Source organism: Phalangium opilio, unplaced genomic scaffold (assembly GCF_054372755.1).
Source record: "Phalangium opilio isolate 3A_F unplaced genomic scaffold, DU_Popi_V2 ptg000038l_1, whole genome shotgun sequence".
In the NCBI taxonomy this organism is placed as follows: Eukaryota; Metazoa; Arthropoda; class Arachnida; order Opiliones; family Phalangiidae; genus Phalangium; species Phalangium opilio.
Window position 1 is genome coordinate 1,246,293 of NW_028324161.1, and position 25,566 is coordinate 1,271,858.

The following is a 25,566-nucleotide window of genomic DNA, read 5'->3' on the forward strand; positions in this document are numbered from 1 at the left end:
ACCCTGGTTCGATCCCAGGTCTCTGCAACATGAAGAACTTTTGGGACGCATATCTTAAAGTAAACTATTTGCTTCAGGAAAGTTTCCCTGGTTGCTTGAATATGAGTTAACCCGTGTTAACTGGATTATTCGTTTTACGAAGATTCATAGTCAAATCGTGCCTTTGAATGTAAAAATTCGGCTTAATCACCGTATGAAAAGTTGTTTTTTTTTTCATTTGGTCAATATTTCTTTTAGCAGTTGGTTAGAGAAGCCTAATTTGAACCAAATAAGATTTTGGTGTGTTTAAATGAAGTTCCGATATTATGTGGAAAAATATAACTTTATTATGAATGTTAACTCGTTAGTTAACGACCGTTTTGGCGTGTTAGTTAGAGACAATCAAACGCAAAATAGAAATTAAACAGGATGATATTTATTTGCATGGTTACATGGTGGTCACGTTTACGAGAATAATCTCCTCTCGCCTTCCTCTCGGTTGAGCGTTCTCGATCGGTATCGATTGATTTTGTATTGAATAGGAAGGGTTGCCATCTAAGGAGTAACGCGGGTTTGGCGGGAATTTTAAATTTATCTTGGGAGCTAACATTCGGCTATTCCTGATTATTTAAGCTCCTGATTAATCGTCGTACAAAAATAGAAAACTAATGAAATGAAAAATGATACACTTTCGCAAAAATAAGTAAATTAAGTCCAACAATCTGACATTTGTTCATTTTGGTAAATATTAGAGTTCGCAACCTTAGGTTAGAAGGTAGTCTTTCCACTAGGGTATTAATGATAGAGACATTCTAAGCATCCCGCGATGTATCTTCTAACGTATCTCTTAAGGCGTGGAAACCAATAATGTTCCAATATCTTTTTGCAAGTTTTTTCGACTCCGACGTGTCCTATATCATCATGAAAACTCTTGACGATTCTCCAGCGGGCATTACTGGGAACAACCCACAGGAGTTTTTCTTCATTGCTGTTGTTCAGCACGCGTTTGAATAGGCTTCCACGTTGCAGGACATATTCTTTATGTAGTGCATCTTCTGCTTTGGTTGACCTGCTTGCGTTGTTCAGTTGCTGTTTTATGTCTTGTAACTTCTGGTCGGCAAACTGGGCAGCAACTAACCAATCGTCGTTGTTTATTTCAGTGTATAAAATCGTTATTCCGTTCGCTATTTCGATCTCGTTGGGTTCGTCAACCGGGGCTCGACTAAGAGCATCTATATGTCGCATGCGTTCACCTGGTCTATGTGTGACGGAGAAATCGTATTCTTGTAATTTTAGCCACCAGCGACCAATCCTTGGTACTGGGTGTTTCTTGGCTAATGTTCCTCTGACGGAATTGCAGTCGGTAACCACGGTGAATGTAATGCCAATAAGGTAGACTCGGAATTTTTCCAAACTCCAAACGACGGCTAAAGTCTCTAGTTCCGACGAATGGTATTTTGCTTCTTCTCGAGTATTTTTCCTACTCGCGTAGTAGATCGGGTGTAATTTCTCATCTCGGCCTTTTTGTAGTAAAATCGCGCCTATTCCAATTTGACTTGCGTCGGTGTGTACTTCAGTGTACGCGTTCGGGTCGTAAAGGTTCAGAGTAGGTCGTTCGGTTAGAAGCGTTTTCAACGCTTCAAATGATTCTTCTTGTCCCTTTTCCCAATTCCACTCTGTGTCTTTGCATAACAGTTTCGATAGTGGTTCGGCAATTATGGAAAAGTTCTCTATGAACCGACGGAAATAACTTGCTAACCCCAAGAACCTTCGTACTTCGTGGACATTTTGCGGTCGTGGAAATCGACTTATACAGTCAATTTTTCTCTGGCCTGGTTTTATGCCGTATTCGTTCATTTCGAATCCCAAATAATTTATGGTGTTGTAGAGAAAGTAGCATTTCTTAAGGTTTAACGTTAACTTTGCTTTGTGGAAGACCACCAATATCTCCCTCAAGTGTTTCAAGCCTTCATCTTGATCTTCCGATGGCAACAATACGTCGTCCATATACGCAAGGGCGATGGGATAACGCAATGGCCCTAAAACCGTATTCATCATACGTTGGAAGACGACGGGTCCGTTAACCAATCCGAAGGGCATACTCTGAAACTGATAGTGTCCGTCTGGCGTTACGAATGCCGTTTTATCTCGCGATTCTTTTCCAACTGGTATTTGGTAATACCCCGAAGTTAAGTCGAGACTTGTAAAATATTTGTTTCCTTTTAAACGTTCCAACTGATCATCAATTAATGGCAGCGGAAATGCATCTTTCTTTGTTATTCGATTCAGGGCACGATAGTCGATGCATAGGCGCTCTTCTCCTGTTTTCTTTTTGACGATGAGAATTGGGCTTGCGTACGGAGAGTTGGATTCTTCGATAATTCCAGCAAATAGTAATTCTTTAATCTTCTGCCGGACGTTTTCTCTTTCGGCGTGAGAAAGACGGTACGGTCGATACGTTATTGGTTCTTTTGAAGTGAGTTCTATATTAAGCGTCGCTTTGTCGGTTAGCCTCAATTCGTTTATGTTTTCGGCGAAACAGCCACGGTATTCGTTGATTAAGTCACATAATTTGTGTTTGGTTTCACGGGTTACGTATGGTCCGGTGTTTATTTCGTCGATGCCAAATGGTCGTAACCAACGATTCGTTTGCTGAATTGCTAAAACATCGTTGCACTCCTCTGTCGTTAATGGAATACAAGATACGGCTTGAGTCACCTTTTGGTTTGCTTTCATAACTATGTGTTTTGCGGACATGTTAACGATGGGGACGTTCATTTTCCCCTCCTTATCAATTTGAAAGATTCCTCTTGGTACGCAGTATTCGCCTTCCGGGTAGAGTCGCATCTGACTTTCGATGTAAACATCGTGTTCTGTTCCTTTTCTGTCAGTCCAAACGTCAATAAACCCAACGTGTTGTGCGGGTATGACTGTTGCGTCCTGCGCCCATAAATTTAACGGTGGAGGATCTAGTTCAGGAATTTTGATGTTTGTTAAGCAGTTATCTTCGGTTGATTCCAGTGTCTCTTCAAACAGGCGTAACGCATTGCCTCTCTTCACGATAGTGATGTGCGGTTGTTCAGTAAGTGGTTGACCTATTAGTAGGGGGATTTCTTGAACGTCGTCTTGAACCACCAATATGTCTGTTGTAGCGGTAGCTTGATCTACCTTTATCTGGGCTTGTCTATTCACGCCAACGGGTTTAGTGCTTCCTTTTCCGGCATGACCTCCGATACAGCACCCATCAGTGTCTTTTGCAATGTGGAGATTCATCTCTTGAGCTGTGCTTTCTCTTATAATCATACATTTACTGCCTTGGTCCACATACGATCGTATAGGGTGTCCGTTAAGCGTGGCATTCATGAAATATTTCTGATTACTTTCCGTACTTGGTCTGGTATTTTCTACGTGATGTACCTGTTTCGGTCTTCGGCAATTTTTCGTTTCGTGTCCGGACAACGTGCAATTATCGCATCGTGGCTGCCTCTGTGGTTTAGGACAGAGTCGCGATATGTGTCCGTAATTAAAGCAATTGTAACACAAGGGGTATCCTTGTTCATTAAATTTCGGTTTATCTCTCCTGAACGAGATCGGTCGCGTTTCCACGTTCTCTTTCTTTTCTATTGTTTTCCCATTATTTTGGGCATTATGGTTCGAATAAACATTTCGTTGAACGAAATCTCTGTTATTACTGTTCTTAACTTCATAGGTATAGGTTTTCTTTGCATTATTATCGTTAGGTTTTGTCAACTGCAATCTTCCTTCTAATTGATGTATGCATTGTAATACTTCCGGCGGGCTTTTAAATTCTTTCATCGATAGCGCGGTTATATATTCTTTATTATTCAACCCTGTTATGATATACTCGATCATGTGTGTCTCCGAATAACCGCATTGACGCAGCTTGTAAAACCTTATCATGGTAATAAGTAGTGACGGTTTCTCCAGGTTTCCATGTTCTTGCATCCATTTCTCGTTGTAGTTTCATAATACTTTTGGTTTCTGGGAACCATTTTTCGAGCAAGACCTTCCAATCAGCCCATGATTGGGTCATCGAATCCAAGGACTCATACCAGGTTTTGGCGCTTCCCTGTAATCGTGGTAACGCGTTGCTAATGATAGTTGAATCAGACCAATTGTAGGTTTGTGCTACGTCGTCAATCTTCTTAAGCCACATAGTCATATTTTGGTGTGGCGCAAGTTCGGGATCGAACTCCGGAATAATTTTTCCCACGTCGCCCCAATGATGGTGTTGCACGTTTGCGTTATTTGCGCCGGCTGTCGCACCTCCCGATTGCGATGTTGACACAGTACTTGAGTTTGCTCCTACGTTAGAATGGTTTGCCAACGCGGCGGCGATGCTAGCTTGGATCATCGTTTGCATTTGAGCCTGATTACCGAGAGTCGCAGCAACAGTTTGCTGTATAGTGGCCGTTATCGCATCTTGCATTGCTTTTTGAAATACCTCCGTTGTTACATAGGCTGGAGTACCTGTGCTAGGCCCATCTTCTCTTTCCTCGTTTCTGTTTCGTTCTCTCTCGTTGATATTCGTGTTCATCGTTTCGTCTCCTTCTTTATCGTTATCGAGTTCGTGAATTACAGTGTTATCGTTATCGTTTTCGTTATCTATCGCGTTATCGTTTTCGTTTTCGTTATCTATCGTGTTATCGTTTTCGTTTTCGTTATCTATCGCGTTATCGTTTTCGTTTTCGTTATCTATCGCGTTATCGTTTTCGTTTTCGTTATCTATCGCGTTATCGTTTTCGTTTTCGTTATCTATCGCGTTATCGTTATTTTCGTTAATTTATTCTCGTTGCATTCGACGTGAAATGTTCATAAACGTTACACGGCGTCTACGTTGGTTGTTGGCTATCCGAAGCCGAAAATGGCGCGACCACGTTTCGTATCGTTTCTTCGTTATCGTTTCGACGGTTCGTACATCGTTTGTAATAGTCGTGCTAGTACGCTTGAATGTCAATAACTGCGGCGAATCCCACTTCTGAGATGTTAACTCGTTAGTTAACGAACGTTTTGGCGTGTTAGTTAGAGACAATCAAACGCAAAATAGAAATTAAACAGGATGATATTTATTTGCATGGTTACATGGTGGTCACGTTTACGAGAATAATCTCCTCTCGCCTTCCTCTCGGTTGAGCGTTCTCGATCGGTATCGATTGATTTTGTATTGAATAGGAAGGGTTGCCATCTAAGGAGTAACGCGGGTTTGGCGGGAATTTTAAATTTATCTTGGGAGCTAACATGAATATAAAAAATCTCTCAGAAGACAATATTCGTTTTATTCCATGACTACTCTCAACATTTACGTTCTAATACGATTTTTGTGCAAAGTTTGTCAATCTGACATTCAATTTATCCACGTTACGTTCATTTTTCCCTTTTGAAGTTCCATGTTCTTCATTTGGCAGGGATAGCGCAACAATTAAAGCTATAAAAAAGAAGTTTGAAGATACTTTGTTTTAAATTTTGAAAATCTAGTCTTGTGCATAGTATAAACAGGGATAGATTCAATTCTAGAAGTAGGAATGGAGAACGGTTAGTATTTATTTCAGTCCGACTCATAGCCCAGTATAGAGCCCCTCCTTTTAACACGTAACGAAAAGTGTAAATTATCATATTGGCTCACTTAAACTACGTTTTGATGACGTTGCTGACGGGTACGGAGAAAAGTACGTATTTCCTTTTTACCTCTGATGCTATGACCCGCCTCTTCTTTCATTCCCCTCCATACTGTGGAAGGGGGTCAGGGACTTTGACGCGCGTACACATTACTCTGTTCTCCATTTCTACTTCTCAAATTAAATCTATCCCTGGTATAGACCATTCCTGTAATGTCATAGGAAAAGTAAAAGCACAGGGGAAGGGCGACGGGCCGCCATTTTAGGCTAGTTCCCTTGAGCTAAGAAGCACCGCAATTAGCGGAAGTGTGAGTCGACTAGCTTCCCGCGGGTTAGCGAACGCGAGCGCTATCTGACGTTCTCTCTTGGCGCTAGGGAACTATCCTTATATTGAGGTCCTTCCCCTGTGCGTTGGTTTTTCGCAAGTATTTAATGAAATGGTCTATACGGTTTATAAGGATGAGTTTCTGAATAACAGAATATTATACCTACCAAAAGCAGAAATTCCCAACTGAAGAGTAAACATCCAGTTCCAGTCAAGAATGTCTTGTAGAGGCTCAAACATTGCACTCGAAACAAGTTCACCAATAAACTTAAGCCGAAATATATACTTTTTATTTTTTGTTTATTCTTCGAGCTCCAATCTTTAGGTCAAATTGAAAATATTCACCTGACAATTCATAATAAGGCCTGACACCTCTCCGGAATGATTTTTACCAAAAATTCGAACTGTGCACATTGGTAAAATGCAAAAAGCTGCGCTGCCAGCGAAAATGGCTATAAAACCACAGAGTGATGACGTGATTAGAAAAGCCGTTGGTGGAAGATAAGCGCAAAATGTTAGCAACTGTATGAATGGTCCCAAACAAATGCATATCACAACGAGGGCAATCTGAAAAACAACTTTCACAACTTATAGAAAACCCTTCTCAGTTTGCTGATTTTATGTAGCCTAGTAGCAACCTTATGAGACGTTCTGTCAAAAATAATTCCAATAATTATTTTCCCAAATATTGTTCCAGAAGAGACGAAGGAGTAAATATAAGTCAGTAGATGATCGTTGTTCACAATATGCATTCCAAATGACTAATATTTTAATAAGGAAAAGGTTAATATGACCATGCTATTTAACGAATACTGTTTTATGTAACTTTACTTTCAAGTATGTGAAAACGTAAATGCTTGGCATGGCCAATAGAAAACCTATAACCCAAAGTAGATAAAGTTCCTTCCGTTTCAAATATTTAACGAGGGTTTCTTTAAAAGATATTTTGTCACTATCATCTTTTTTATTGGATTCGTCATCCTGAATAGTTGTTTTTTTAAATAAAAAATTATGGATTGCAGAAAATACTAAGTCACTACAAGATGGATTAGCAAGTTCAATTCAGTGCTTCCAGTGGGTAGTATCAAGAAGGAATTTACTATAAAAAGACCTAAGTAGCGCGATTTTACGCTTCTTCTCTTACGCCGGTGTTAGTGGACAAGTAAGCCCCACCCCTTTCATTTCCGTCATTGCTCTGCGCATTCCTATTGGATCCTGCGGGGATAGGTCATACAGACGCAAATGACGTATTCACTATTCCGACTAGATAAAAAAACCTCGAGCAAAGTAAACAAAAATGGAGGCTGCCAGCGGTGTTGAAACGGTACGCGAATAGTTTTAAATTGACATTAACAAGTTAGTTAAAGGTTTTGAACCTAACTTTATGGATTTTGAATATGTGTCTCTACGTGAAAATCGTTCGTTCTATAATTGTTACTAAATCGAATCAAGTTTACAATACTTATGATTTAGTGAGTTCCAAAAACCAAACCAAGGCTTAACGAGAAGGTAAAAGAAATAGATGGTGGAAAACATAGAGTAAGGTAAAATATTAAGTCCCGCCTTGGATTACAACCTCCCCCCACCCATGAGGGTGGATTGTCGACTATCACGCGCGCACCGGACGCCTTTTTAGGCCTTCTTATAGTAAATTCCATCTTGGTAGTATTAAGTCATTATATAATACGTATTTGATAGAACTTTAAAGTCTATATAAAGCATAAATTCTTAGCCTGTAATGTTTAGAAAAAATATAGTTGTCAAATGTTAGAACGTAAATATCTCAATTTTTTAAAGCACTTTCTGATTAAGGCTATTTTCTTTTGATAGCGTAACACTACTCCGTAAAAGCTATTGAATTCAATTATTTATGTAACGCCATTTTGTATGTTGGAGTAGCTGCTAAATTTTACTACCATGGATGGTGTTTTAGTATACAATAAGAATGATCCAATAGCATTTAGGATAAAAAACATAGCTGCTGTTTCCCAAATTGCATTTGGTACACGAGCGAGTAGATTTTCATCCGTGAAATATCTGTAATAAATAATTTTATTTTATAGTATCATTACGACAAGAAAATTTAAATTTAAAATAACCGTCACGACAATAACAAGTTGGGAAGCCAAATTTTACATCTCCGAGTCGAAAAGAGGATCTGACCACTAATTTACCTAGATGTGCAAACTGCTCTTAATTTCTAAGCAACTGCAGGCGTTAAAATTAAAATAATGCATTTTTCGAGCGTTACAGAAAGTTAAATTCACAACCCAGTCTGTGATGTTAAAGATTTGACAGGGATCCATCAAGGAATACAAAAGCACACTTCTACATATTTTATACCCTTCTGCTGAGTAAAGCTACAAAACGTTTTTAAATTGAAGGCTATTGAAATTGTCTAATAGTTCTAAACAAGCTGGGCACTCGGTTGAAAGTCGTACTCCACGTTGTTGGCTATTTCCTTGTTTTAGGGGCCAATGTTTGGGGGGGGGAATATCTCCGTAACCAAATGTTGTACACCCCATGTTCTTTGATACTTTCCACTCAGTTCGGCCCAATAAACACGATCCTCCATTATTGATAGGCTTTTCAAAAACACCCTGTATAAAGTTTGAAGCTTTAGTTCCGGCAAGCGTGGTTTCTTATTGTATATATATACAGGGTGTTTCTGATAAGTCTGCCATAAATCAAGGGGCGTGTTCTTTGGGTCAAACTGAGTGGAAAGTGTCAAAGAACATGGGGTGTACAAGAATTTGCAACGAAGATATGGCCCCCCAAACATTGGCCCCTAAAACAAGAAAATATTCGAAAATGTAGACTAAAACAAATTCAGCCTTATCAACTTGTTTAGAAATAATGAGACAATTTCAATAGTTTCCCTCTAACATCGTTATTGAACTTTCACCTGGCAGAAGTGTATTAAATGAGTAGAAGTATGCCTACTCTAGTAAAGTAAATTCAAAGTATCATGGTACCTTTCGGTTGGTATTACTTTTATTCTTAACAAGTTAACATGGACGTTACAGGTATTGTTCAAAATGTCCACCAACGGCGTTAAGACAAACATGAACCCGTCTTTCGAAAGATTCTTGGACATGTTGGAAGATTCCTGGCATGTTCCTGATTGTTTGACAACCTTCAATAATTCGTCTTCGCAAGTCTTCCTCATCACGGACTTCATTCTTGTACACGATGTCTTTGAGATGACCCCAAAGATAGAAATCGCACGGATTTAAATCCGGAGATCTGGCTGGCCACGCAACTGGTCCTCCACGCCCAATCCACCTCAAATTAAACGTAGCATTAAGATGTTCTCTAACTGCACGGCTGAAATGTGGGGGTGCCCCGTCGTGCATAAACCACATGTCACGAAGTAATGCTAACGGTATGTCCTCGAGTAGTTCAGGTAAAGTGTCTCTTAAGAACGTGAGATATGCTTCACCATTTAGTCTGGGTGGAAGAAAATGCGGACCTAGTAAATGATTACCGACAATGCCGCACCATACGTTTAAAGAAAATTGCTGTTGGTGACTTCTAACACTAGTTGCGTGTGGGTTTAATTGGCGCCATTCGTGGTGGTTGTGATAGTTCAGAATTCCATTCCGGGAAAAATGTGCCTCGTCGGTTACTAAAAGGACCCGTGGAAATTGATTGTCCTCTACTCTGGCCAAAAACCACTCGCAAAAGTCGATGCGTCTTGGATAATCTGCCGGGTTAAGAGCTTGCACCTTTTGAATATGATAAGGGGGAAACTGATGTCCGCGGAGAATTCGCCAGACCAAAACGTGATTAACATGTAATTGTCGTCCAACTTGTCTGGTACTTGTCGAGGGGTCCTCATCGAACATGGCAAGGACTTCATTCTTGTACACGATGTCAAAAAAATATTTGAGATGACCCCAAAGACTTTTTAGCAAACCACCGTTTATTGTTTACGTTTGTGAATAAAAAACAATGCTGACAGTCATGGCGCAAACGTAAAAACTAAACGGTGGTTTGCTATAAAGTAACGCGATGTTGTTGATAACGTCACAGTATCACTTCGAACGAACGTGTGGTAGTACAGTATGGCGTATACCAATGCAGAATATGCAGACATGCATCTCATGTATGGACTGGCGCAGGGCAATTCAGTGGAAGCACAGCGGCGATACCAGGAACAATTTCCGCAACGACGCATACCAAATCGTCGTACGTTAGAGGCTGTTGACAGGCGCTTGAGGGACATCGGACAAGTACAACCCAACAACGTTCGAGAGCGAGACATTCCAGAAGACATGGAGGAAATCGAGGAAGACGTCCTTGCCATGTTCGATGAGGACCCCTCGACAAGTACCAGACAAGTTGGACGACAATTACATGTTAATCACGTTTTGGTCTGGCGAATTCTCCGCGGACATCAGTTTCACCCGTATCATATTCAAAAGGTGCAAGCTCTTAACCCGGCAGATTATCCAAGACGCATCGACTTTTGCGAGTGGTTTTTGGCCAGAGTAGAGGACAATCAATTTCCACGGGTCCTTTTAGTAACCGACGAGGCACATTTTTCCCGGGATGGAATTCTGAACTATCACCACCACCACGAATGGCGCCAATTAAACCCACACGCAACTAGTGTTAGAAGTCACCAACAGCAATTTTCTTTAAACGTATGGTGCGGCATTGTCGGTAATCATTTACTAGGTCCGCATTTTCTTCCACCCAGACTAAATGGTGAAGCATATCTCACGTTCTTAAGAGACACTTTACCTGAACTACTCGAGGACAAACCGTTAGCATTACTTCGTGACATGTGGTTTATGCACGACGGGGCACCCCCACATTTCAGCCGTGCAGTTAGAGAACATCTTAATGCTACGTTTAATTTGAGGTGGATTGGGTGTGGAGGACCAGTTGCGTGGCCAGCCAGATCTCCGGATTTAAATCCGTGCGATTTCTATCTTTGGGGTCATCTCAAAGACATCGTGTACAAGAATGAAGTCCGTGATGAGGAAGACTTGCGAAGACGAATTATTGAAGGTTGTCAAACAATCAGGAACATGCCAGGAATCTTCCAACATGTCCAAGAATCTTTCGAAAGACGGGTTCATGTTTGTCTTAACGCCGTTGGTGGACATTTTGAACAATACCAGTAACGTCCATGTTAACTTGTTAAGAATAAAAGTAATACCAACCGAAAGGTACCATGATACTTTGAATTTACTTTACTAGAATAGGCATACTTCTACTCATTTAATACACTTCTGCCAGGTGAAAGTTCAATAACGATGTTAGAGGGAAACTATTGAAATTGTCTCATATTTCTAAACAAGTTGATAAGGCTGAATTTGTTTTAGTCTACATTTTCGAATATTTTCTTGTTTTAGGGGCCAATGTTTGGGGGCCATATCTTCGTTGCAAATTCTTGTACACCCCATGTTCTTTGACACTTTCCACTCAGTTTGACCCAAAGAACACGCCCCTTGATTTATGGCAGACTTATCAGAAACACCCTGTATATATATAGGTAAAAATGAGACAACAATTTGTCAATACAATATCTAATTGTAGGTTTTATTACCCATTTTGATCAGACGTCATATTTAACTCAAGGTTTTGTGGATTTATGATGGCAGTTTCAATCTGCATCCAAACAATGCCTCCAATACCCCATCCTGCATTAACCAATCCAAAGTAAGTACCAAATGTTTCAGGAAACCACTGTTAAACAAAAAGGTGGAGAATCGCTATTATTTCGTTGTTGATAAGAAAGTTTAGAATTACTCACACTGGAAACTGCCACAATAGTTGATATGTAGGTAAATCCCCCTCCACACCACGCTAATACTGAGTACGTTAGCAAAAACCAAACGAAACTGTCCTTAATAGTGTAGTACGAAGCGCACTGAAAAGCACTGCCCAAAAAATAAAATGCCTTTTAAATTTTAGATTCAAGCTATGAAGTCACTGGCAAACCGTATCGCAACGTCACAGCTTACGACCCAAGGGCTGGGGTGTGATACTCAGTACTCAGAGTCTCTATAACAAATTTTTCTTGTGATAACAAATGTTTTGTGACTAAAACCTTTGGGAAATAACGAAGTCTTTCATTTTAACCACTCACCCCCTTATATCGCAAACCTTACAAAGTCTATATAGAAATTATTGCAACTCTTCGTCGCGAGCACACTATTTTATAATGTCTAGAATCAATTTGCAACAAATTTCAGAATCACAACTTACAGTCTAATAATCTAGAGTCCAGAGCTGTGCTAATTAGCTGACAACTAATTGAATTAGAATTTGCAATTAGGGACATATTTATGAACTATTTAATTAGCCAATTAGCAATTAGACATAGAAACTAATTCAATTCAATTAGAAATTAGGCATTTATTTATCAAACTAATTAATTAGAATTACTAATTTCTAATTAATTACTTGTCTAATTAAGGTAAAAAAAAAACCATAAGTAAACATAAAAGTTTAAAAGTGCCCATGGATTTAGTACTTTGGTAATGCAAAGTTTATGTTATAATGCCATTGAAAAACGAGTACGGAAGCCATGAAATATTCTCGAAAAATGAGACAAGCCTCGAGCCTTCCGTCATGTTAAAATTTGTCTCATTTCTTCATTTTCTTGCCACAGTTCCTATAATGGACTCCTGAGTAGTAAATACAGGCACACTGCTATTAATTCGAGTAGGTAAAAAGTCGAAATTTCGAAATGGGGCAGTTGCGAACTACGAAATTTTCTACTAGTACTAGTATTCTCTCATGTTTGAGGAGCTGAAAAAATTAGAGTAGCACTAAGGTTTCCTCATCGATATAATAAGGCTTTTTCATATTCAAATAGATAGATCAAGAGTTAATTCCTGGATTTTTTTACAACAAATTGGCGTAAAAGATTAACAGAAAATCCAATTGGCTAATTAGTTAATCCTTAATCTAATTAAATTTTAATTAGATAATTACCTTTCCGATTCATACTAATTAATTAGAATTACTTCTCAATTAGCACTAAGGTAATTAAAATTCAATTACCATTTTCAATTAGTAAATGTTGCTAATTAATTAGAAATTCAATTGGCTAACTAATTAATTAGCACAGCTCTGCTAGAGTCTACTTTAAACAAAATTTGGACTCATTGGCAGACATTTACAACAGCTTCCGCGTCATAGAAATTTATTCACGAAAAAAACTATAGCAGTCGCGCTCACACCAAAACCCTTACTAGACAAGTACTCTCCAATTTAAATATTTAGCATTAGGATGATAATTTTGATAAGTAATACTTTTCGAAAATAATCAGTGTCAAATAGTTTTAGATCAAAAACTCACCTAATAATTATCGTGCCAATGAATGCGGTTTTTCGAATTCCAATTCTTTGTATTAAAAAGCCGCCGACTATTGTAAATAAACTGTAAGCACTCTCATAAAGGCTGGTAGTCCATGTCATGCTGCTAATGGTGATGTTATCGTCAACTTTGTTATGAAGGAATGATAATAGATACGGTATCAGATTGCCCATTGAATAGTAAAATCCCAACACAAAACATAAAAGGAAAGAGCCGAATAGTGAAAAATATGCCTTTGTGGACGACTTCAACATATTTTTTCGCATTTTGTTACACTGCTTCTATTAAGGTGTCGGCGCTCCAACTGATTTCTAATGCCAAAACAGCTGTTTTTGGTTTATAATTAATTTTTGCATATAATCTTTTCGCAATAGTATACAGTAAGTCATGTATCTGCTTATTCATATAGTTGTATGTGTGTGTGAGTTTGCAAAATTAGAAACAAAGTATCTCCTAGTACCTTTTGGTATTTTCTTCCTTCAATTTCAACAGACGAAGGACTATTTTAAGCAGAGCTGTGCTAATTAGCTGACAACTAATTGAATTAGAATTAGCAATTAGGGACATATTTATGAACTAGTTAATTAGCCAATTAGCAATTAGACATAGAAACTAATTCAATTCAATTAGAAATTAGGCATTTATTTATCAAACTAATTAATTAGAATTACTAATTTCTAATTAATTACTTGTCTAATTAAGGTAAAAAAGAAACCATAAGTAAACATAAAAGTTTAAAAGTGCCCATGGATTTAGTACTTTGGTAATGCAAAGTTTATGTTTTAATGCCATTGAAAAACGAGTACGGAAGCCATGAAATATTCTCGAAAAATGAGACAAGCCTCGAGCCTTCCGTCATGTTAAAATTTGTCTCATTTCTTCATTTTCTTGCCACAGTTCCTATAATGGACTCCTGAGTAGTAAATACAGGCACACTGCTATTAATTCGAGTAGGTAAAACAGTCGAAATTTCGAAATGGGGCAGTTGCGAACTACGAAATTTTCTACTAGTACTAGTATTCTCTCATGTTTGAGGAGCTGAAAAAATTAGAGTAGCACTAAGGTTTCCTCATCGATATAATAAGGCTTTTTCATATTCAAATAGATAGATCAAGAGTTAATTCCTGGATTTTTTTACAACAAATTGGCGTAAAAGATTAACAGAAAATCCAATTGGCTAATTAGTTAATCCTTAATCTAATTAAATTTTAATTAGATAATTACCTTTCCGATTCATACTAATTAATTAGAATTACTTCTCAATTAGCACTAAGGTAATTAAAATTCAATTACCATTTTCAATTAGTAAATGTTGCTAATTAATTAGAAATTCAATTGGCTAACTAATTAATTAGCACAGCTCTGCTAGAGTCTACTTTAAACAAAATTTGGACTCATTGGCAGACATTTACAACAGCTTCCGCGTCATAGAAATTTATTCACGAAAAAAACTATAGCAGTCGCGCTCACACCAAAACCCTTACTAGACAAGTACTCTCCAATTTAAATATTTAGCATTAGGATGATAATTTTGATAAGTAATACTTTTCGAAAATAATCAGTGTCAAATAGTTTTAGATCAAAAACTCACCTAATAATTATCGTGCCAATGAATGCGGTCTTTCGAGTTCCAATTCTTTGTATTAAAAAGCCGCCGACTATTGTAAATAAACTGTAAGCACTCTCATAAAGGCTGGTAGTCCATGTCATGCTGCTAATGGTGATGTTATCGTCAACTTTGTTATGAAGGAATGATAATAGATACGGTATCAGATTGCCCATTGAATAGTAAAATCCCAACACAAAACATAAAAGGAAAGAGCCGAATAGTGAAAAATATGCCTTTGTGGACGACTTCAACATATTTTTTCGCATTTTGTTACACTGCTTCTATTAAGGTGTCGGCGCTCCAACTGATTTCTAATGCCAAAACAGCTGTTTTTGGTTTATAATTAATTTTTGCATATAATCTTTTCGCAATAGTATACAGTAAGTCATGTATCTGCTTATTCATATAGTTGTATGTGTGTGTGAGTTTGCAAAATTAGAAACAAAGTATCTCCTAGTACCTTTTGGTATTTTCTTCCTTCAATTTCAACAGACGAAGGACTATTTTAAGCAGAGCTGTGCTAATTAGCTGACAACTAATTGAATTAGAATTAGCAATTAGGGACATATTTATGAACTAGTTAATTAGCCAATTAGCAATTAGACATAGAAACTAATTCAATTCAATTAGAAATTAGGCATTTATTTATCAAACTAATTAATTAGAATTACTAATTTCTAATTAATTACTTGTCTAATTAAGGTAAAAAAGAAACCATAAGTAAACATAAAAGTTTAAAAGTGCCCATGGATTTAGTACTTTGGTAATGCAAAGTTTATGTTTTAATGCCATTGAAAAACGAGTACGGAAGCCATGAAATATTCTCGAAAAATGAGACAAGCCTCGAGCCTTCCGTCATGTTAAAATTTGTCTCATTTCTTCATTTTCTTGCCACAGTTCCTATAATGGACTCCTGAGTAGTAAATACAGGCACACTGCTATTAATTCGAGTAGGTAAAACAGTCGAAATTTCGAAATGGGGCAGTTGCGAACTACGAAATTTTCTACTAGTACTAGTATTCTCTCATGTTTGAGGAGCTGAAAAAATTAGAGTAGCACTAAGGTTTCCTCATCGATATAATAAGGCTTTTTCATATTCAAATAGATAGATCAAGAGTTAATTCCTGGATTTTTTTACAACAAATTGGCGTAAAAGATTAACAGAAAATCCAATTGGCTAATTAGTTAATCCTTAATCTAATTAAATTTTAATTAGATAATTACCTTTCCGATTCATACTAATTAATTAGAATTACTTCTCAATTAGCACTAAGGTAATTAAAATTCAATTACCATTTTCAATTAGTAAATGTTGCTAATTAATTAGAAATTCAATTGGCTAACTAATTAATTGAATTTCAGTGTATAATTTTTTATCATTGCGTTATTTTGTTTCATTTTTCTTAATCATAAAAAAATTACATGACCCATTTTATTTGTTTTCGATAGGATTTCCACAAATGAGCAATTCTCACATAACTTACAGTAAATTTGATGTACAAAATCTTTTTTCATATAAAATTCCTGAAGCGGATGTCAGTCTGTGTTTCCATCCAAGGTTTTTATATTACTTCCGTCTGAGGAACATATTTGATAAGAAATACGGCAAAGGGGTTGATCGAGACTCTATGAATCTTATGAAAAATCCTAAACCTCCCCATGTGTTCCCCCAAATTTTCTGTACAAAGGAAATACGTTGTGAAAGACTGCCCCTTACAAAAATCTTCTTAAGAACTCTTAAGAAAATTCCTTGGGAAATTTTTTTGGAAATCCTTAAGGCGTTCTTTAGGAAATTGGGGAGTATTGGCCTCTTTTTCTTTGGAAATTGCTTTGGAAATATCTTTGGAATTTTCTTGGGAAATATCTTTGGAATTTGCTTGGGAAATATCTTTGGAATTTTCTTGGGAAATATCTTTGGAATTTTCTTGGGAAAAACATTTGGAATTTTCTTGGGAAATATCTTTGGAATTTTCTTGGGAAATATCTTTGGAATTTTCTTGGGAAATATCTTTGGAATTTTCTTGAGAAATATCTTTGGAATTATCTTGGGAAATGTCTTTGAAATTTACTTGGGAAATGTCTTTGGAAATTACTTGGGAAATATCTTTGGAATTTTCTTGGGAAATTTCTTTGGAATTTACTTGGGAAATGTCTTTGGAATTTACATGGGAAATAACTTTGGAATTTTCTTGGGAAATATCTTGAGAAGTGGGTAAATTAATTTAGCCACTTGAAACGAGGATAGTTCTTACAAGGATTATTTAAAATGTCTAAGGATAAAACGCACGCACAGATCTCTATAGTAAGGGAATGTTCTCTAGTTGTTCCGAAATTTTAACCCATCCCCCTCTTCTCCACCTACTGTTTTGGTGCGTCAAACGGGAAACAAAAAGCTATATGGCGCCACCTATCTTATTATCGCGAAAGCAAAGACGAAAGAGAGATGGTTTTCGAAAGCATGCTGTATAGTTTTTGTTCGAATTGTTAACGGTCGTTATGAACATTTAGTTCGATGTTCAAGAATGAGATGAGTTCCTAAAAATCATAATTTAATTTTAATAATAGACAAGACCAAGGCTAAAAGTTTATTAATATTATTTGAAGATGAAAGCAATAATCCTTGATTAAAGCAAACATTCAATTCAAGAATATATCAGGTGAGTTTACACTAATTTAGTTTAATAGGCAAGGTTTAAGTAGATCTGCTAGAGCACGAGATAGAGACAAAACTTCCGATCACGTGTTGACGCTTCAAAATAAATGTCTTTCCGGTTTGCCGATTGTGCCCGCTAGGTACCGTTTGGAACGTCTACCTTCGATATTTCCCCCTCTGCGTTTTATCCTTAGACATTTTAAATAATCCTTGGTTCTTACACGCAGAACCATATCCCAATACAGGGAGTGTTGTGAACTACACCCCATATAGCGAAGGAAGTTCTCACATGCAGTGTGAAATTGCTTATAAAGTCAGACATTTAATCGAATTAAAAACATCCGTAAACGGCAGAAAGTTTTAACCTCGCGCAATTGTATGGTGTACTATGTGGGTTTTGAAGGCTTTAACGGCCAAGCAGTAGATATAGACGTTGTTGTTAAATTTAATAATGTATATTCACTGAGAGTATTTCAAGCATCAGAAACACGTTTAACCTAATTTTCTCTACAACGTTTTCTATAAAATATTTATTTTGGACTCTTATTACGCTCGAAATAAAGATAAAACATGCCATAAGAGAATTAAGCAAAAATTCCGACCGACAGCTTAGATTCCCTGTAAATCTAAACATAACGATTTTAATTATATATACTCTTATTTTACTTTTAAAGAATTAGTGCCGGCCGGGAGTGTGGCGCACTCCTGTAAGCCAAGCTTCTGGGCGGCAAAGTTTGAGGGAATAAGGCACGTGTCGGCGATCTTACCCTATAGGTGACGACTGCCACGTGTCCGCCGGAGGTGACTTGACCCCCACACCCCTTCCGTCACCTCCCAAATAAACCTCATTTCCTTCCCTGCTTAAACACATACTGAACCCTGACTAATCGCATCCCTGTCGTGGACGTATGTGCCCTACTTACATTGAAACATCCACAATAGATAAAAAAGAGTTAGTGCCATAATTTTCGTCATCCACAAACTTAAAATGTGAAAAACTTTGGAAAATAAACCCTAAACCTTCTTTGGAAATTGATCTCAAGAATTCCTAAAGAATTTCGTTGGAAAATATTCCCTAGACGTTCTTTGGAAATTTATCTCTAGAAATCCTAAAGAATTTCTTTAGAAAATAATCCCAAGAAATTCTTTGGAAATTTATCTCTAGAATTCCTAAAGAATTTCATTAGAAAATAATCCCAAGAAATTCTTTGGAAATTTATCTCAAGAATTCTTTAGGAAATTCCAAGGAAGTCTTTGGAAATTGTTTCTTTAGAAAATGATCCCAAGGGCTCCGTAGGGTTCCAAAGAAATTCCTTTAGAACTCTTAAGAAGTTTTTTGTAAGGGGCATTTCCTTTATAGTTAAATCTTGCAAGAAAAGCGAGGTTTATCGTCAACTACGTTTATAGCCTACGTCGAGAATAACTAACTACAAACTTTCTAACCCATCGATATTTATATTAGCGCATAACACGTTGATATTTGGCTTAATTAAAATGCACGGTGTTGCTCCCGGAAGCGAATGAAAATATAAGTTTTCATACAGGTACTTATTTTGTCCCATTTCTGTTACATTTCCTTCAACATTTACCACTGCAAGTTATAAATTAATTATAACTATATTCGAATAAGAATAATATTAATAAAAATAAAAATAATATTAATAAAAAAAATAATATTAATAAAAATAAAAATAATATTAATAAAAATAAAAATAATATTAATAAAAATAAAAATAATATTAATAAAAATAAAAATAATATTAATAAAAATAAAACTAATATTAATAAAAATAAAAATAATATTAATAAAAATAAAAATAATATTAATAAAAATAAAAATAATATTAATAAAAATAAAAGTAATATTAATAAAAATAAAAATAATATTAATAAAAATAAAAATAATATTAATAAAAATAAAAATTATAATATTCATAAATAGCGGGATGTAATATCCTTCTAATAATTTCTTATAACAGCATTTTTTCGGTTTTCTGAACTGTTATAAATGCCTTCATCATAATCTAAATAATATTTTTTTCTAGAAACATAAAAGTGATATGTTGTCTATTTTGAGTCATTTTACTAAGAGTTGAACATTGCTGTGTCATCACTGCATATATAAACCTTATTCTACATCAATAACGAAAAATAAAATACGTATCTTTCTAATCGACCGTCGATTTCCTTTTCATTGTAACACTTTGATCAGTTAACAATGCGGTAATATAAACAGACTTTTATCATATCATACATATAACCTGTCAGGAAACCAAAATCTTGTCTGGAGAAGAGGAATATCTACCCACTTTAATTCCTGAATAAGCAATTATTGCTATTTACTCATAACAGAAGTATAATGAGACTAGAAGTAAAGAGCTCTAGTATTGGTAGTAGATCCTGGCACTAGTAAACAAATTTGAGGATTTTATGCCGCTTCCATCGCGCCTACACTAGAGATAAAAAAATTGGACGAGTTCAAAAAAATTTCCTACCCCCTTCCCCTCAGCCTAAAGCCGCGGAACACGGACGCGGGTTCTTGAATCTAGTTCGGTCGTCAACCGCCGCGAGCGTCTCACGTTTTGGAGGGAAAATTCAGAAACCGCTACCAGAGGGCCAACCGTTGGTGTGTTATCAAGAATTTTCACTTTCGCCAAGTGAAGAATTTGGTTAGCTCAGTACTTCTAGTCTCATCTTACTTCTGCTCAAAAGCATCTACAGGCTTTAAAATTTTAAATAATGAACTATTAAAGCGATTTTCAGAGCAGTATTGACAACTCGTTTAGCCTGTAAACTCTATCCTCTCTAACATCACAACAATGTTCTTATTGGGTGGAGTGACGTAGTAGTTATCGCTTTTGACTGCTAGCGAGAGGGGCCCCGGTTCGATCCCGAACTGCGGCACAGGGTGAAAGCCTGGGAACAAACCCCTCTGAGTTAGCAAGTTCTCTCCCCAATTGTCTTACCCGGTGTCTCCTTTCCATCAAAAACTTCTTAAAGTTAACGGTAATAGTTATTATAGTTTTCTGTCGATTACCTGTGGTATAGGGGCTAGCTACGAAGCCTCTATGAATCTTAAAGGGACCCATCTGTAAATAAGTCACAGGCTTAACAAAACTTAGAAGGAAAAAAAGATATCCATAGCAAACACGAAAAAAAGATATCCATAGCAAACACCAATTATCTCTAGCCGCACTAAAGGAGAACATGCACCAACGAATTATGTAACTTTGCCCGATCAAACGTATAACCATGGCGATCTAATTGCGGTCGTAATTCTTGGTTCTATTAAAGGCCCTAATAATGTGTCTCTAACTTTCTGCTCACTCTGCCGCTCACAGACAACGCTAAACAGCGCAAATGTTAATCATAATTATCTTAGCTTGTTCTAACAACTGAAATTTATTTCTGTGGGGAAAATGTATGCATTTCGACTCCGGTTTGACTTTCAATTTTATGTGTTGTACATTCATTTAAGATTTTTGAAAATATTTTTTCAATGTAACACTGGCTTCCGGAATTTCAAAGTTCTCGATGACTGATTCGGTATCTTTCGGTTTTCCAGGAAGAAATATAGTGATGAACAGTGCTGAAAATTTTAGGAAAAAGAAAAAAGTTTTTAGTTTAGAGAGTTATGCAAAGATGGGATGTGTTTTTAAGTAAGACTCGTGCTTCTATAAAGGGTGTTTCTGATAAGCATGTCAAAAATTAAAGGGTGTGTTCTTTGGGTCAAACTGAGTGAAAAGTGTCAAAGAACATGGGGTCTACAACGCTTATTTTCGGAGGTACGGGCCCCCAAACATTGACTTCCAAAACGTGAAAAATGTCACAAATGTGAAGTAAGACATATCAGCTTGCTCATCTTGTTTAGACAATTCCAATACCCTCCCATCTTAGAATTCTAATGAGCCATTTTCTAGCATGTAGCAAAAATTGTTATAAATATTACTACAATTTAAAATTTATTAAAACTTAAACATTGGCCCGGGAGCTCGCGTCACTTTCACTATTGGGGTGAGCGGATTTAACAGAATACTAATTAACGATAAGTTGTCTAGGGGTTATAAGCTTAATTAAATAAAGGCAGGGCCTTATTGGGTGTTGCCAAATATCTCATTTAATAGTTAAAACAATCAATCAATTAAAATCAATTAAAAAGCTTGACAAATATCTCATTTAATAGTTAAAACAATCAATCAATTAAAATAAAAAAAGCTTGACAAATATCTCATTTAATAGTTAAAACAATCAATCAATTAAAATCAAAAAAGCTTGACAAATATCTCATTTAATAGTTAAAACAATCAATCAATTAAAATCAATTAAAAAGCAAATAAAACACAACTGACAAAAGGTTGTGGGCCCACATGCAAAATCATTATGAATCAAAATCTTATTAGTTAAAATAATTAAACAAAATGGTAATACACATGAATTACTATTATCAATGTTTAAAACAAGAACATATAAAAATGGGTACGCCAATACTTCGTTACGTTCTCTTTGCGTCTAGAAGACCTTTTTCACGCCGCACGGTGCCCGCACAAAAGGAAGGCTTTGGTAGGCTTGAAGGCTTTGAAACCATACAAATCGCGCACAAAAATGCTCGCATTTATTTCTTTGTGGTCTCGCCGTATCGATTTACCGTGTTTTAAACCGAGGCCGAACTTAGATTTCTCAAAACGGGGTATACCCCCAGGACTGAGTCCGGACTGCAATAATAAAATTGCCCGAAATTCATGATCGGTTCATTCTTTCGTTGCCTCGGTTAGCCGGGTCTCAAAAAGGACATCCTGCTCGTGCAGAGTTCAGAACCCCCCTTACAAAAATCTTCTTAAGAACTCTTAAGAAAATTTCTTGGGAAATTTCTTTGGAAATCTTTAAGGCGTTCTTTAGGAAATTCGGGAATATTGGCCTCTTTTTCTTTGGAAATTACTTTGGAAATATGTTTGGAATTTTCTTGGGAAATATCTTTGGAATTTCCTTGCGAAATATCTTTGGAATTTTCTTGGGAAATATCTTTGGAATTTTCTTGGGAAATATCTTTGGAATGTTCTTGGGAAATATCTTTGGAATTTCCTTGGGAAATATCTTTGGAATTTTCTTGGGAAATATCTTTGGAATTTTCTTGGGAAATATCTTTGGAATTTTCTTGGGAAATATCTTTGGAATTATCTTTGAAATTCTCTTGGGAAATATCTTTGGAATGTTCTTGGGAAATATCTTTGGAATTTTCTTGGGAAATATATAGAGAAGTGGGTAAATTAATTTAGCCACTTGAAACGAGGATAGTTCTTACATGCAGAACCATATCCCAATACAGGAAGTGTAGTTCTTATACGCTGAACTACACCCCTTATAGAGAGGGAAGTTCTCGCATGCAGAGTGAAGTTGCTTTAAAAGTCAGACATTTAATCGACTTATTAAAAACATCCGTAAACGGCAGAAAGTTTTAAACCTTGTGCAATTGTTTGGGGTACTAAGTGGGTTTTGGAGGCTTTAACGGCCAAGCAGTAGATACAGACGTCGTTGTTAAATTTAATAATGTATATTCACTGAGAGTTTTTCGAATATCAGAAACGCGTTTAACCTAATTTCCTCTATAACGTTTTTAAAAAAATATTTATTTTGGACTCCAATTACGCTCGAAATAAAGATAAAACATGCCATAAGAGAATTAAGCAAAAATTCCGACTGACAGCTTAGATTCCCTGTAAATCTAAACATAACGATTTTAATTACTCTTATTTTACTTTTAATCTATTTTATCCTTTACATAAACACCTCACGGATTATTGAACGCAAAAAAATATAATAAAAAAATAGGTAAATGTAACATTCCATTTCAGCGCTTGCCTAGCCTTAGCTACGGGACAAGCCTTCGTGAAACGTTTTTAATTTTTTTAACCATCAAGTTAATGTCTATCTAGGAAAACTTTAGCTAAACAATTTGGGTAAAAATATTTTGAGATAATTATATGTAAAGCATAATTGCAATATATCCCCTTACAAAAATCTTCTTAAGAGTTCTAAAGGAATTTCTTTGGAACCCTACGGAGCCCTTGGGATCATTTTCCAAAGAAACTATTTCCAAAGACTTCCATGGAATTTCCTAAAGGATTCTTGAGATAAATTTCCAAAGAATGGCTTAGGATTATTTTCTAAAGAAAATCTTTAGGAATTCTAAAGATAAATTTCCAAAGAATAGCTTGGGATTATTTTCTAAAGAAAATCTTTAGGAATTCTAAAGATAAATTTCCTAAGAAGGTCTAGGGATTATTTTCTAAAGAAATTCATTAGGAATTCTACAGATAAATTTCCTAAGAAGGTCTAGGGATTATTTTCTAAAGAAATTCTTTAGGTATTCTAGAGATAAATTTCCAAAGAATGTCTTGGGATTATTTTCTAAAGAAATTCGTTAGGAATTCTAAAGATAAATTTCCTAAGAAGGTCTAGGGATTATTTTCTAAAGAAATTCTTTAGGAATTCTGGAGATAAATTTCCAAAGAATGTCTTGGGACTATTTTCTAAAGAAATTCTTTAGGAATTCTAAAGATGAATTTCCTAAGAAGGTCTAGGGACTACTTTCTAAAGAAATTCTTTAGGAATTCTAGAGATAAATTTCCTAAGAGGGTCTTGGGATTATTTTCGAAAGAAATTCTTTAGGAATTCTAGAGATAAATTTCCAAAGAATGTCTTGGGATTACTTTCTAAAGAAATTCTTTTGGAAGTCTAGAGATAAATTTCCAAAGAATTTCTTGGTATTATTTTGTAACGAAACTATTTAGGAATTCTAGGGATAAATTTCCAAAGTACGTCTAGGGGTTGTTTTCCAAAGAAGTTCTTTAGAAATGCTTGAGATAAATTTCCAAAGAATGTCTAGGTAATATTTTCCAACGAAATTCTTTAGAATTCTTGAGATCAATTTCCAAAGAAGGTCCATGGTTTATTTCCAAAAGAAATTCGTTAGCATTATTGAGATAAATGTCCAATGAAGCTCTATGGTTGGTTTTCCAGAGAAGATCTAGGGTTTATCTTCCAACGAAATTCGTTTGGAATTCAAGAGATTAATTTCAAAGGGCCAGATATATTGCAATTATGCTTTACATATAATTATCTCAAAATATTTTTACCCAAATTGTTTAGCTAAAGTTTTCCTAGATAGACATTAACTTGATGGTTAAAAAAAATTAAAAACGTTTCACGAAGGCTTGTCCCGTAGCTAAGGCTAGGCAAGCGCTGAAATGGAATGTTACATTTACCTATTTTTTTATTATATTTTTTTGCCTTCAATAATCCGTGAGGTGTTTATGTAAAGGATAAAATAGATTAAAAGTAAAATAAGAGTAATTAAAATCGTTATGTTTAGATTTACAGGGAATCTAAGCTGTCAATCGGAATTTTTGCTTAATTCTCTTATGGCATGTTTTATTTTTATTTCGAGCCTTATTGGAGTCCAAAATAAATATTTTTTTAAAAACATTGTAGAGGAAATTAGGTTAAGCGCGTTTCTGATACTCGAAAAACTCTCAGTGAATATACATTATTAAATTTAACAACGACGTCTGTATCTACTGCTTGGCCGTTAAAGCCTCCAAAACCCACTTAGTACCCCATACAATTGCACAAGGTTTAAAACTTTCTGCCGTTTACGGATGTTTTTAATAAGTCGATTAAATGTCTGACTTTTAAAGCAACTTCACTCTGCATGCGAGAACTTCCCTCTCTATAAGGGGTGTAGTTCAGCGTATAAGAACTACACTTCCTGTATTGGGATATGGTTCTGCATGTAAGAACTATCCTCGTTTCAAGTGGCTAAATTAATTTACCCACTTCTCTATATATTTCCCAAGAAAATTCCAAAGATATTTCCCAAGAACATTCCAAAGATATTTCCCAAGAACATTCCAAAGATATTTCCCAAGAGAATTCCAAAGATATTTCCCAAGAAAATTCCAAAGATATTTCCCAAGAAAATTAAAAAGATATTTCCCAAGGAAATTCCAAAGATATTTCCCAAGAACA

The 25,566-nt window shown here is 36.0% G+C and overlaps 1 long non-coding RNA gene across 1 annotated transcript; it reads right to left on the bottom strand.

Moving 5' to 3' along the window:
* Positions 1–6,291: 6,291 nt before the first annotated feature.
* On the bottom strand, positions 6,292–7,321 carry LOC149682577 (uncharacterized). The gene is made up of 3 exons (XR_016365494.1): positions 6,772–7,321; positions 6,579–6,701; positions 6,292–6,507 (listed from the first exon to the last, which is right to left on the bottom strand). It is a non-coding gene; the product is annotated as an uncharacterized LOC149682577 (long non-coding RNA).
* Between the last annotated feature and the right edge of the window lie 18,245 nt (positions 7,322–25,566).